At 40.2% G+C, this 13,330-nt stretch overlaps 1 protein-coding gene and 1 long non-coding RNA gene across 3 annotated transcripts in view; one reads left to right on the plus strand and one right to left on the minus strand.

The window, feature by feature from the left end:
* Positions 1 to 2,097, plus strand: part of LOC103096734 (uncharacterized) — a 38,228-nt gene extending 36,131 nt beyond the window's left edge. Inside the window, exon 4 of one of the 2 annotated variants that reach the window (XR_001626075.2) lies at positions 1,907 to 2,096. This is a non-coding gene — a long non-coding RNA (uncharacterized LOC103096734). Of the gene's footprint in view, positions 1 to 1,906 lie in introns of both variants that reach the window. The other variant, XR_460389.3, reaches the window with a different exon arrangement.
* Positions 1 to 13,330, minus strand: part of SORCS3 (sortilin related VPS10 domain containing receptor 3) — a 724,209-nt gene that overhangs the window by 688,538 nt on the left and 22,341 nt on the right. The window lies entirely within an intron of this gene.

Consider the following 13,330-nt stretch of genomic DNA (forward strand, 5'->3'; position numbering starts at 1 on the left):
GCTCATTTCCAAAGTCTTCAGTGACCTTTGATAGTCCTTAATCCAGAAAAGGAAAGAACAGAAACAAGGAGATTGTTGGATCTAACCCTAGGACTCAAGTGCTATGTCTTCTGGCAATATGCACTCCTCTCAATCTATTCATTCAAATCTTTCAACCAATACTTCCTTCCCTTGAGAACAAATATCTTCCTCCCCACAACGGTAAGGTTACAAGGATAGTCAATGCTATTGCTTGAACTTCCTCCAAAGCCTCATTATTCAGTGAAAATATTTCCCCAAGAAATTTATGGAGGAAAGGGCCAGGATCAGGGCCCATAGCCTCTCCTTTGGGTACCTATTGTTCTATTGTTCCCTCAGTGATGCCTTTCCTCTTTTTCTTCAAGAAACCAGTGACCTCTTCTGCCTTCTTTCCCCTTCATGAAATCTGTTCTAAGGACCCTATCAACCATTCTCTCTTCTTGGATTCTTTCTTCTCTATGTGTTTTTATTCCGTTGTTCTCTCTTTGTTTCCTCCTTTCAGTGTGGCTGCTTCATTTCAGTCTCCTTTGCTGTGTTCACCACCTGTATCATAGCCCTTAACTATGGATCATGACCTCTTAACTTGGTGTTATCACCAAGGCTCTGGCTTGAGCCCTCTTTTATCTCTACAAGATCTCATTTGATGACCACATAATCATTCATAGGTTAAATTGTCATCTCTAGGCAAATGACCACCATTCCCCTTTATAAAGATTTTGTGTCTCTCCTGATCTCCAATGCCACACCATTTTAAAATGGAAGTTCCATACACATCTCAAGTTCAACACATCTAACATAAGAGATAAGCCAATTTCTCCTAACCTCTAAATCCTCGTTTATAATATAGGAACAGTAACAGCTCTACTACCTATTTCTCAGAGTAGGTAGTTTCAAGAGCAATAGAGGAGAATATCTTTAAGTGATGATGGTGATGCATTTATAGAGAGCCTGAAGGTTTACAAAGAACTTTACAAATATTATCATATTTTATCCTATAACTCTAGGAGGTATGTGTTATTTTTAGCCCCACTTTACAGAGGAGAAAACTGAAGCAAACAGAGGATAAGTGAATTACCTAGAGGTTCTATGTCTAGGAAATATATGAGGTAGGGTTCAAACTCAAGTCTTCCTGGCTTCAAGATCCGGTGTTCTATTCACTGAGTCACCTAACTGATTAATGAAAAAATAACATTAAAAAATGTGTTTTAGAAATAACAATCACAGACTATGCTAAGTCCCATTTGAGTGGCATTGACACTGGGTGCTATGGAAATTCCAAGGATGGAAATACCACAGATTATAGGCTTTGTATATGGGGCAGCATTTCTCTAAGTGGGCAAAACAGAAGAATTCGTTTGTGAAACCAATACCTCCACTACTACCGCTATCTACTACATGGGATCACTTCCTGAAACTAGATCTCTTTCTTTGCATTAGCTCTGTTGCCACTGTTTCTGAGCAAGGAAGGTTGCAAAACCAACACAGCCTCTCTCTTTGGCTCTCTTCTTGGGAAACTCAGTTTATAATAGTGTATAGGGATTTCCTTTCCTCCTGCAGTGGCTTTCCCAAGCCAACCCCCAGCTCTTGCAGAAGAAAACTATGCCAATGGTGGGAGTGAAATGGTGGGAGCAAGCAACTCAAGCCAAATCAGCAGCAAAAGCAGAGGCTGAAAAAAAATATCCCTCTGAGGAACTAAATAAAGGACCAGAGGAAGGAGAGTTCTGCATAGGTCCAGAAGCTCACCTACCAGTCCCCTTGTTCCTTATTTAAAAGAACTCTGATTACATGGCAGCTGCTCTGAAGAACAAAGTGCTTTAAATATGTCCCTCCCCCAGAGCTTCAAAAGAAGAAATGACAAAAATCTCCATGTTAATTATTTCTTCCTCAGGCAAAAAGCCCAAGTTAACCCTGAGAAAGGAGTAGGAGTCTGGAAAAAAGGGGAATTCTTCTGGCACAATACTGGAAAGCACTCTGGATTTGAACTCACAAGACCTGGATCTAAGCCCCAGACCAGAATCCCTTGCTGTCATGTTTTGCTCATTTGTGAAATGGGAATGATATACTACACTATCTTCCAGGTTTGAGAAAAGTGTTTTTTTTATAATTTCTAGTGTTATTGATATGTGCTATTATTAGTTTCTCCCCAACAGTTGATCACCAACACCATCGCCAAGATGGTAGTTAAGACATTCAAGCCCCAAATTTGGTGACTTTATAAGAAGAAAAAAAGCAGTTTATTATGGTCAGCACCACAGCCATAAATGGTCCTGGTAGAGTGCCCCCACAACTATCTGATAGACATTTCACTAAAGCAGTGATGCACTTGTTGGGGCTTCTGCTTCTCATTTCTCCAATTTTACCTACTCTGATGTTCTCAGAACTTACAACAATCAGGCTATTTGGTTCTTTTATTTACAGAGAAGAAAGGAAAAAGAGTCAAGAAAGAGAGAAGAGAGGAAAAGAAAGAGAGATGACAGCTAAAGGTCATTTGATCCTCTGTAGTCTGTTGTAGCTAGCTCCTTGTCTCCATGGCTTCCTACCCTTCTTGCTCTTCATGGGTCATCACCACTTATGGAGAAATCAGCCTGTCTGTCCTCCTTCTGGCCTGAGAAAGGAGGTCACAGAGACACATAGAGAGCCTGAACTTAAGAGCCACAAATTCCTTTTCTGAGAAATTTAAACTGCTCTCTGAGACTCATCAGAGGGAGACGGAGCTATCTCTCTTTGTGTTCCCTTCACAATAGAGGCAGCTATGAAGCCAAGACCTGGGGTTAAATAATAGATTGGATTTCATTCAAAAGATTTTCTTTGGTATCATGGACTGTGCTGCTCTCATTTCATTCTATCAAGTTATCCTTCCCTCTCCTCTTACTCTTCTTCCCTTGTCTGTGTTTTCCTTTCCTTCTCTCTCTACTTCTTCCCCATTTTTTCTCACTGAGCCCAAGCATGATGAAGAATAGGCAAAAGCCAAGAACAGGAGAAGAACAATTCAATTTTGAGAACTGGTTCCCTGAGGATAGAGTTGGTAGAAGAACAAGTAGTAGATGGGGGAAATAAATAAAAATGTGGGAAGGAAAGAAAAAGGCATATTTTAACTAAGTCATGGAATCAAAGAATTAGAAATTTAGAAGAAACCTTAGAGACTATCTGATCCAAATCATACCAAAAAGGAATTGCCCCCAAAATGTACATCATAAATATCCAGCTAACCTCTCCTTGAATACTTCCAAAAAGCAGAAAACCAACCCTTGTTGAAGCAGTCCAATCAATTTTGCAAAAGCTCTAATTGTTAGGAAACTTTCTTAACAGCAAATCTAACTTTAATTATTTGCAGCTTCCTACTGGTCTTCATGATTCCATCATCCGGGACCAAATATACCAAATCTAATCCCTCCGTCCCACAACAGTCTTTCAAATAGGTCTTACCTGGACTCTTGGCAAAGTGCATGATCTAACTAACTACAGAGAGGCCCAAACCACTAAGGATAGGTAAAGAATAAGTGGAACTTTACTTAGGTATAGAATTTTGAAAACAGAAACTCTTTAGAGATTACTTTAGAGATTACTCTTTAGAGATTACTTCCTGACATGCCCCTATTAATTCTGAGAGTAAAAATAATAGAAAAGGTATGAGAACCCAGTTCTCCTAACTTGACTCTTTCTACTATACCTATTATATTGCCTCTCTAGCTAAAAATTCATTAGCTTTCCCTAATAAGTTCAGATACTCATCCCTAATCTAATATATAACTAATAATAACTAATGCCTTAGTTATTCAATAAGTGAATAAGCCCTAGTTGAAAAGCCATGAGGTGAATTTTCCTAGAAAAAGTATGAAAGGGAGGGGAGGGAGGGAGGAAGAAAAGGAGGGAGAGAGAGAGAGAGAGAGAGAGAGAGAGAGAGAGAGAGAGAGAGAGAGAGAGAGAGAGAGAGAGAGAGAGAGAGAGAGAGAGAGAGAGAGAGAGATTTTTTAAATCTTAGAATTGGCAAGGCAGAGGCCAGTGGAATCCAGTGAAATATGAACTGAGAAATGGTAGTTACATGTCTCCTACAATTTGAAAGTAGCCATTTCCTTAGAATATAATGTTGCTAGCAATGGTAATAGGGAATGGCACAGCTACACATCATTTCAGAAAAGCTGGGAGAAAGGACCAAACTTTACCAAAAAGCATAAAAACAAACCCAAGGACCTGCTTCCAATACCAGATCTCTCACCAGATCTCACTCTAGGAATAGCACAGCAGGCACCAGCACCAGGCCCTATAGAACCAGAGATAACAAATACCATCATACCATGTCCTCAACTCAAGGATATGACCTAAAACCAAAAACATCTTGAGGGCAAGACTTCATTTACAGGAAAGGCACCTAGCCAAACCCAATCTTCCTTTTTCCTGAACACTTGAAAGGACTGATACTGACCTATGACATTCATAGAACTTTTATGGGTGGAAGCTCAATCAAAATGTTTTACATTCTCCTACCACTAATTCTTCCAATCCCATTGACATAAAAGCCTTAACTGATTAAGCAAAATGCTTAAGTAACCCCTCACATGTTGTCACTTTCAATTCTATCATTCCCATTCACAGAAGCCCTAGTGTTCAACAAAACAACCAATCTACATGTGGCCAAAATGTGCCCGGCACTGTGTTAAGTCATGGTGATATATTATATATCTAAGTCCCTATCCTTCTCTGCCTGCCCATTCTATTGTGCCCTCTAGATTTTGCTTAATAAACTTCCTTTCATCTTCTTCTCATGTTTTTTCCATCTTCTAGGACTCACAGAGACCTACCTCTACCCCTACTTTTCCACTTCCCCAGAAAACACTTCATCTTGGACCATTCAGGAAGAATCATCCTACTCTTTTTCCCATTGCCAGGACAGATCTTTTCTTTTCCACCATCACTCAATTACCTCTCCCCTCTTTTGAAGTTCACACTATACAGATGTCACCTTAACCAGATTCTTACAGCCATTATAGACTAAGCTCCCAGATCATTCTCCCTCCTTCCTAAGGGAGTCCTATCATTGGTTCACAGTATTCTTCTACATCACAACCTCTCCCTCACACCAGTGATTGTACTCCAACATGAATGTTGACATTCCATCAAATACTCAGGACTTCCAGGTCATCAATTTCCTCAATTCTCATGACAATTTCACTCCACCTCAGCTATCCAATAGAGATAGTCACACCCTTGATCTTACCATCATCTATAGGTTGCCACTTCCATTCTGCAATTCCTCTCTCCAACCAAAATCTCCTATAATACTATGTCTCCCTATGCCTCCCTCCTCTTAAATCCATTCATTGCCCTCATACACTATCTTCAATCCTTCTATTCTTCTGGGTTCTTCCAGGCCATCACTCCTCTACTGGTTTAATTTTTTTGGGGGTTCACAATCCTGTCATCATATAATCAACTACTTCAACTTTACTATATCTTTTACTCTTCAAATCTCTTTCCTTTTCCCCTAGCTCCTTGTCCTATTGATATTCATACCTTGCCAGACTTTGGTCCTGCTTTGCCAGTCACTATCTTCCTCTCCTCTGCAATTCTATATTATTAAGTGTTATTAAATGATGGCTGGAGAAAGTCAGGTAATTGTGTTGACTGGATCCAATATAAATTTATGCTACCTAATCTGAACTGGGTGAAAAGTATTCTTTTTATTGGAATATTGAATATCTTTAGAATTCCCTGTGCAGTAGCTGTTATAAATTTAATCTTTTTCCTGCTGTAATAAGGGACTATTTTGATTGGTAATTGATAGCTAACAGATCAAGCTATTATCTTCTTTCTTTCTCTTTCCCTCCTCCCTCTTTCAACCTCTCTTCAGCCTCCCCTTCCCTCTTCCTTCTTCTTCTTGTTGATTCTTCTTCTGGTTTCTCGAAATCAACTCAGGGTGAATTTTATGATGTCTCAAATGAAATATTCTTTCTCTTCTTTATCTTAAGTAAGGGGTTTATTTGGGGAAGACAAAGAAGGATAAGAAATGGACTTAAGAGGGTTGGGGATTTCTCTAATACTACAATGAGTCTCAGGTTGGAGGATGATGAAATATTTCAATTGAGAGAAATGGCTGATAGGTCTGGAAGTCCAGTCATTATCACAACAGAGCAAATGAGAGAGAGAGAGAGAGAGAGAGAGAGAGAGAGAGAGAGAGAGAGAGAGAGAGAGAGAGAGAGAGAGCTGTAATTTGCCCTTCTTTCTTCTGTCTTCACAGCCAAGACCACTTTCAGACTGTAGTCTCCATGTCAAGAGAAAAACAGCCTTCTTCCCTCTTTCAAACCAGAAAGAATTCAGCCATCAGTTGGTCTCCTCCAACTGCTTCTCCTGGTCACATTCTAAAAAGAATACTCTCCTTTGAATGACAGGTCATCAGTCTCAGCTTTTTCTGTCTTTTTGCATGCTTTCCCAATTTCTCTCTCTTCCACACTGCCCAGTATACCACTCTTTCTCAGAAGAAAAATTCAGATCATACCTCATTGAAAAAATAGAGGTCTTTTTGAGTTTCTTCTTTTCTTTTCTACTGTACATATAAAAGTCCCCCATAAACCATTCTCTTCTTTTTCTCCAGTGTTTGATGAAGAAGAGGTGCTCATTCTCCTTGCGAAAGCTAACCCCAATTCAATATTTATCATCCTCCTCCTGCCTTGTTCAACAACAGTCAATCATTTTCCATTCCCCTTCCTTTCTCTTTTCCTCTCCTCATCTTTCTGTTTCCTTCTATCTACCTCTCTTAGAAACTATAGCTTCTACCAAATCTCATCTTAAATACCATCTCCTACCATGATACTACTCCTGATTTTCCTATTTGCTCATGCCTTCCTTGCTATAAAATTATTTTGTATTTACTTATTACATATTTATTTAAATGTATACATGTCACTCCCCCCCTTCATAGAATATAAGCTCCCAAAGAGTAGAAATTATTTTGGATGGGTATTTATATTCTCAGGAGCTAGCACAGTATTGGGCTCATAGGAGACAAGGTAGGTTTTTGGCAGGGAAGGCAGAGATTGTCCCTTTTTTCTGAGATTGGATCCTCCTCCCTCACCCAGTCTGGAAATGCATCAACCATTCATGGATAGAACCCTGCCACAGATTAATTTCCAACCTGGTCTGTTTGCTCTCATTAGGCAGCCTGGAAGCCTTGTACTCCCAAGGACTAACATATAAGTGCTAGACTAGTTTGGATACCTGAACAACTTTAACCCACTGCATCTTAGAACTTCTGAGCAGCATCCCTAGTGATAGGTATTATGGGAATGTGGTAGCATATATAGCTCAAAGTAGACAAACACTTGTGGATTGAGTGAATAAGGACAAGAAACTGAGGACTGTAAATTGTACAAACCCCATTTAGAATTTGGATGTATCACATGAAATTAGTATTAAATTATGTCTTCAATTCATACTGTTAAATCCTAACATTTATTCTTGCTTCTGATGTGGTCATAGTCTTCTGGTCCCTCAACTAAATACCCTGTATAACACCCAATCAAGTCAACTCCAGCTCTATATGACCAATTTAACACTCTGACCCCCTCTCTGAATAGGAACATATAAGACTCATGTTTGCCTACTTTCTAGCTCAAGAGAATTTCACACAAGATAGACTGAATGTTACCAGGAGGCAGAGTTTTCTCTGGACCTTGAGGTGGCAGGTCATTCAGTAAGCCCCAGTGGATGTCCTACCTACCTAGGACATTGTTTGATCTACAGTCACTTCACTGCTCTGGGTCCTAGCAGGTCCATCTAGAAAATAAAGGGTTGGACTTGGACTAGCTGCCTCTTCCCAAACAATGTCAATTAATTCAGCTAACTGGCATAATACGGGCTCCCTCCTCTGAGTGACTTCAATGTCAGACTTAATCATCTAACTGCCTTGTTGCACTACAGGTTCTCTGTCATTGTATCAGAGGATTTAGAGCATCAAATCCAACTCCCTCATGTTATAGGTGATGTGACTAATGCCCAGAGATGGAAAAGGTCACAAAAGCTGCAAACAATGTAGCTGTTTTTCAATCCAGGTGCCCTGGCTTCAAAAATCAGCATTCTCTCCATTACAGTTTATATCCTCCTCCTTCTGCCCCTCCACAAGTTAACTAGCCATCATCTAGCCACCTTAGAAACAAGATTTTCTAGGAAATCCTTGGTCCACACCCTACCAGTCTGTCTTTGCTTTGGTACTGCTGAATGTGGGCCAAGGTAGAACTTGTCCCAGAAAGGCCAATTCCTACAGCAGGCTCAGAATCGGAGGGTTAAGGGGCAACTTTGCAATTTGCTTCAGGATCAATTCTGCAATTCTCTGACCAACATGGGAGAGGAGGGGGGAGGCCAGAGTGAAGAAGATGCTGAGACATGACCAAAAGCAAGAGAATGTCATGTTTTCAGCAGGGCAGAGGAAGTGGGTGGGAACTCTAGTTCTCAACTCCAGGTGGGTATTTTCCCAACCAGGAAACATGCATTTCAGGAACACTGGGTTGTTTACTTGGAAACAGACAATGTCATTCCCTTCTTAGTCCCTCAAGTCCAGGAGTATTTCACTGTGTGTAAGCTACAAATAAATTACTTACATCTCTCATTTTAAAACCAGAAACACAAGTCACCAATCACTGCAGGTATGACACCCACATGGGAACTGCTGTTTCCCCAGAGAAAGAACAGCTCATGACTTTAGAGCCAGAGGCACAGGCACTGGGGAGACTTTAAAACTGTTTTTGTTGGGTTTTTTCCTTTCTTTCCCTCTCCCATCTTCCCTCTCCCAGATGAACCACAGGTTCCAAGCTGTGCCCTTTCAATCTGGGGCCTGGTGCCCTGCTGAGTATTTTTTAAGGCTCTACCTCTCCCTCCTTCTTGCTGATACTTCTAAAGTGCTCTCAGGAGCATTTCAGAAATCTCGACAGTCGCTCACCTGCAGCTTGCAATCCTCATTACATACCAGTGGCTTAGAAGGGCCCTTCAGAAATGTCAGAAAGAGAAAGCAATAACAGACCCCCAGAAAATGCTAGGTGATCTGAGGTCCTGGATGGGGAGGACAAAAGGCTTCACTCCCTCCACTACACATATGACAATGGTATCACTGGACATGGAAGGGACCATGAAGGTAGGAAGGTAGACTCAACCTACAATATCTACCTTCTAATTCCATTCCCACCACCTGACTCTAGTTGAAGCTTTGATTTCTTCTCAACTAAACTGTTCTCTCTGTCTCTCTGCATCTAATCTCAGTCCCTTCCAGTCTATCCTGAAAGATTAATCTTCCTAAAGCATAGCTATGATCATATCAACATCCTGCAAGAGAGAAGAAAATAAAACACCTTCAGTGGTTCCTTGTTTCCTAAAGAATAATCCAAACTCCTTGGCCTGGTATATAAAACCCACCATAATCCTCTCCATCTCCCTATCTATCTTCCCAGCCTCATCTTGACCTGTTCTTATGTTCTTGCTACTCTCCTTTTTTTTCTTTCTTGGCATTTTAAAAAACTCTATTTTATCCTTGCATTCAATCATCTGACCTATTTTTTCCAGACTGAGAAGCCCCATAGTGTAGTGGGAAGAGCACTGAACTTGCAGTCAGCAGACTTTCATTATAATCCTAGCTATACTACTAGGTGCCCTTAGCCATGTTGCTTCAAGATTTTGAGCCCATTTCTTATTATGTAAAATGAGGGAGTTGTACTCATTCATCTCTAAGCACCCTTCCAAGGCAAATGCCCCCTGTTTTGTGAAGCCTTACCTGATTCTCTACTGAGAGAGTTTTAACCAAGGGTTTATAAACTAGTTTGTTCATTTGCTTTAATATTTTCATAACTATATTTCAATATCATTGTTTGCTTATGTATTTCACTTTCTGCATTTAAAACATGGATCTGAGAAAGGGTTCAAAGATTTCATCAGACTGCCCAGGGGAACTTCATATATGTCATCTCCTCTCCTAGATTGTGATCTCACTGAAGACAAGGGCTGTCCTATTTATCATTATATCATCCACCTCACCACCACCACCCCCTAAACCAAATGTATCTAGTACAGCACCTTCAACAGTAAGAACTCAATAAATGAACTGAATCTACTCTTTTGGCTTATTCTTTAGAAACTCCAGATAGAAAGCCACAAAAATCTGTGATTTGGGGCATTTGAGGGACTTCTGCTAAAGTCAGTGGTCTTTAAAGTCAATGGAGTTTCTGTGACTTAAGAGTTAATTTTCTCAAAGCCAACCTAGTGATGATCTTCTCCAAACTTCATTAGATTGAACTTCAACAAAACACAGAGAGGCTGGCTTCAGGCTCCTACTGGAAGGAAGGTTCTGCAACTTAATATCTAGACTTGATGCTATGGTATATATTTTGCTGGCATAGCTTTTCAGGACCCAGGTTTACTTCCATGTCACAGTGAGACTCTGAAGTGTGTGTGTGTGTGTGTCTGTGTGTGTTTGTATACACACATTTGTGTGTGAATGCCACATTGAAACAAATCTGGCCATATATATTTTCCCCCTTAACTGGCTTGTGTGAAGTCTGAGCATAGCCCTGTAATCAATGTTATTTTGTTTATAATATATACTTTGTATATATTTTGATCATAGTGTATATTTGGGAAGCTAGATAGCTCATTAGATAGAGCTCCAGCATTGGAGTCAAGAAGATCTAAGTCCAAATCTAGTTCTATGATCCTGGGCAAGTCCCTTGGCCCTTTTTGCCTTAGTTTCCACAACTGTAAAGTGAGCTAGAGAAGGAAATGGCAAACTGCTTCAGTATCTTTGCCAAGAAAACTCCAAATGGGGTTACAAAGAGTCAGAAACTGAACAACAAGTATATACCATATTATTTCCTTTTGGGGATGTGGATCTTATTCAAGGGCAGTATTAGGACTAGGATGAAATTAACATCTATAGAATACATATATAGTCTCATCTTACCATTTCCTTTTATTGCTTTTAATTCCATATTTCAGTTTAATTAAAAACACAATGGCCTAAAGGACCTAATACTAATGCACTATACCATTTATGAATATTTATCACCCCAGGCTACATAAAACTGAATAATTATTAGCAATTAAAAGAAGGTCAGCAGAAGGCCCTCTGGCTTCAGTGACTTAAGAGAAGGCTGAGCACTCAGAGATCCACTCCCTCAGAGCCTCTTTGGCAAAGTATTTTGTAAGAAGAGGGAAGCAGGTCCTGGCTGACTGGGCACAAACTGGTGTTGTGAGGACAGTGTCCCCAAATGAAGGGCAAGGCGGTTTAAAGATGAGAACTCTGGCAGTGTCCCTTTATAGGCATGCAATTTAGGCCAGAGAAAAAGTTTAGTGAGGAAAAAAAAACAGTTTGATACAAAAGAGTACTGGGAGATGGGCAGGACGACACTGGCTTAGCAACAAGGAATCAGGCTGCGCCACCAAGAAAACATGAATTGTCACAGACTACCACTGATCCAAGCATGTATCACACGGGTCTCTCCTGCTTCCTCTCCCATGAATACTAGACACCAGGTATCAGAACACTAGAGTTCTAGTCTCTCCTCTCCCAGTGGCTTGCTTTGGGGTCTTGGAGAAGTCACTCAATTTATGTAGGTCTCATTTGAGATAATGATGCCTCCTACAATTTTGATAAACCTGGATAGTTACTATGACATGCTATTTCAATGTGAGGGATTATTGTTTTTATCCCATCATTCATCTGCATCAGTATAGTGAGTGTTCAATTGCAAACTATTAAAGAGCAAGGGTCAAATCTGTTTGACTTGTTTTAGAAAGTGTCCAGCCCTGGGACATCTTTCATATACAAAGATTGTTGTCACATATCAAGGATAGGCAGAATTCTTGAGCTGGAAGAGGCTTCTGAAGTCTTCCGGTCTACCATCCCACCATTTTAAGGGGCTTTTAAAGTAATTATAGGATAAAGCGATAAATGAACTAGGGATTATCTCGTCCAATTCTCATTTTACATATAAGGAAACAAGGAGTCATAAAGTTTAACTAACTTGACCATAATAACAGAAGCAGAGTTTGGATTTAAACCCAAATCCTCCAAGTCTTTATGTTCACTTCACTAAACCACAAGGGCTCCCAATAAATGGATTCAACAAGATCAGTTCAATTTAATTAGCATTTTCTGAATACTTTCTATGTCCAAGGCCATTTGCTTGCTGAGGGCTCTATGGTATATAAAGATGATCACAACACAGCCCCTGCCTTCAAATAATTTATAATCTAATAAGGTAGATAAGAAATATATACAGATACCTTTTTTAAACTCTTACCTTCTGCCTTAGAATCAATACTAAATATCGGCATCAAGGCAAAAGAGTGGTAAGGATCTAGGCAATTGGGATTAAGTAACTTGCCCAAGGTCACACCAGCTAGAAGTGTCTGAGGCCACATTTAAACCTAGGACTCCCCCCGCCTCCATCTCCAGCCCTGGTACTCTATCCACTGAGCCATCTGGTTGCCCCTACAGACACCTTTAATAAAAATTAGAATGCAATCAATTATGAGAATATTCTTGAGTTCAGAGGAAGACGAGGTCCCTTCCAGCTGGAGTGATCACGACTGAATGAAAATCATTTTTTAAGCCTTACTATGTACCATGTACTGGGGGTATAATTACAAAATCAAAATAGTCCTTGACCCTAGGGAGCTTACATTCTAATGGAGAAGCAATACATAAAGATCTGAGCCTGTCCAGGAAGAACTGGCATCTATGCTGAATTCTGAAGGAGGAAAAATCAGACTGAGAACTTTAGTTAACACCATACACCAACCATTGAGCCAGTCAAATATAGACCTGGTTTCCCTCTATGTGGGCTAGTTGAATAAAATACCCTTGGCAAAAGATCCTGGGGTAGTACAAGTAGTACATAAATGAGCCAGACATGGAGTCAGGGGGACCTAGGATCAAATCTGACCTCAGACAGATTTCCTAGCTGTGTGACCCTGGCCATGTCACCTAATACCAATTGCCTAGCCCTTTAGGATAGAGAAGAATTTTTTTTAATGTTTGAGGGGGCAGCTGGATAGCTCAGTGGATTGAGAGCCAGGCCTAGAGATGGGAAGAGTCAATTGACTCCAAGACAGAAGGTAAGGGTTTAAAATAAATAAATAAAAATTAAAAAAAATTAAAAAATGCTTGAATGCTGACAGTATTCAGGTTAAGCTCCAACTTGTTTCCACCCCTCCCCTACACATTTATACACACATGCATACACACACACACACATACAGCATATTCTTATGCAACAATGATACTCACCAACTCCACAGGCAGCTCTGACAGGCTGGTTAATGTTGTTGAGGC

Source organism: Monodelphis domestica, chromosome 1, assembly GCF_027887165.1.
Source record: "Monodelphis domestica isolate mMonDom1 chromosome 1, mMonDom1.pri, whole genome shotgun sequence".
NCBI classification, from domain to species: Eukaryota; Metazoa; Chordata; class Mammalia; order Didelphimorphia; family Didelphidae; genus Monodelphis; species Monodelphis domestica.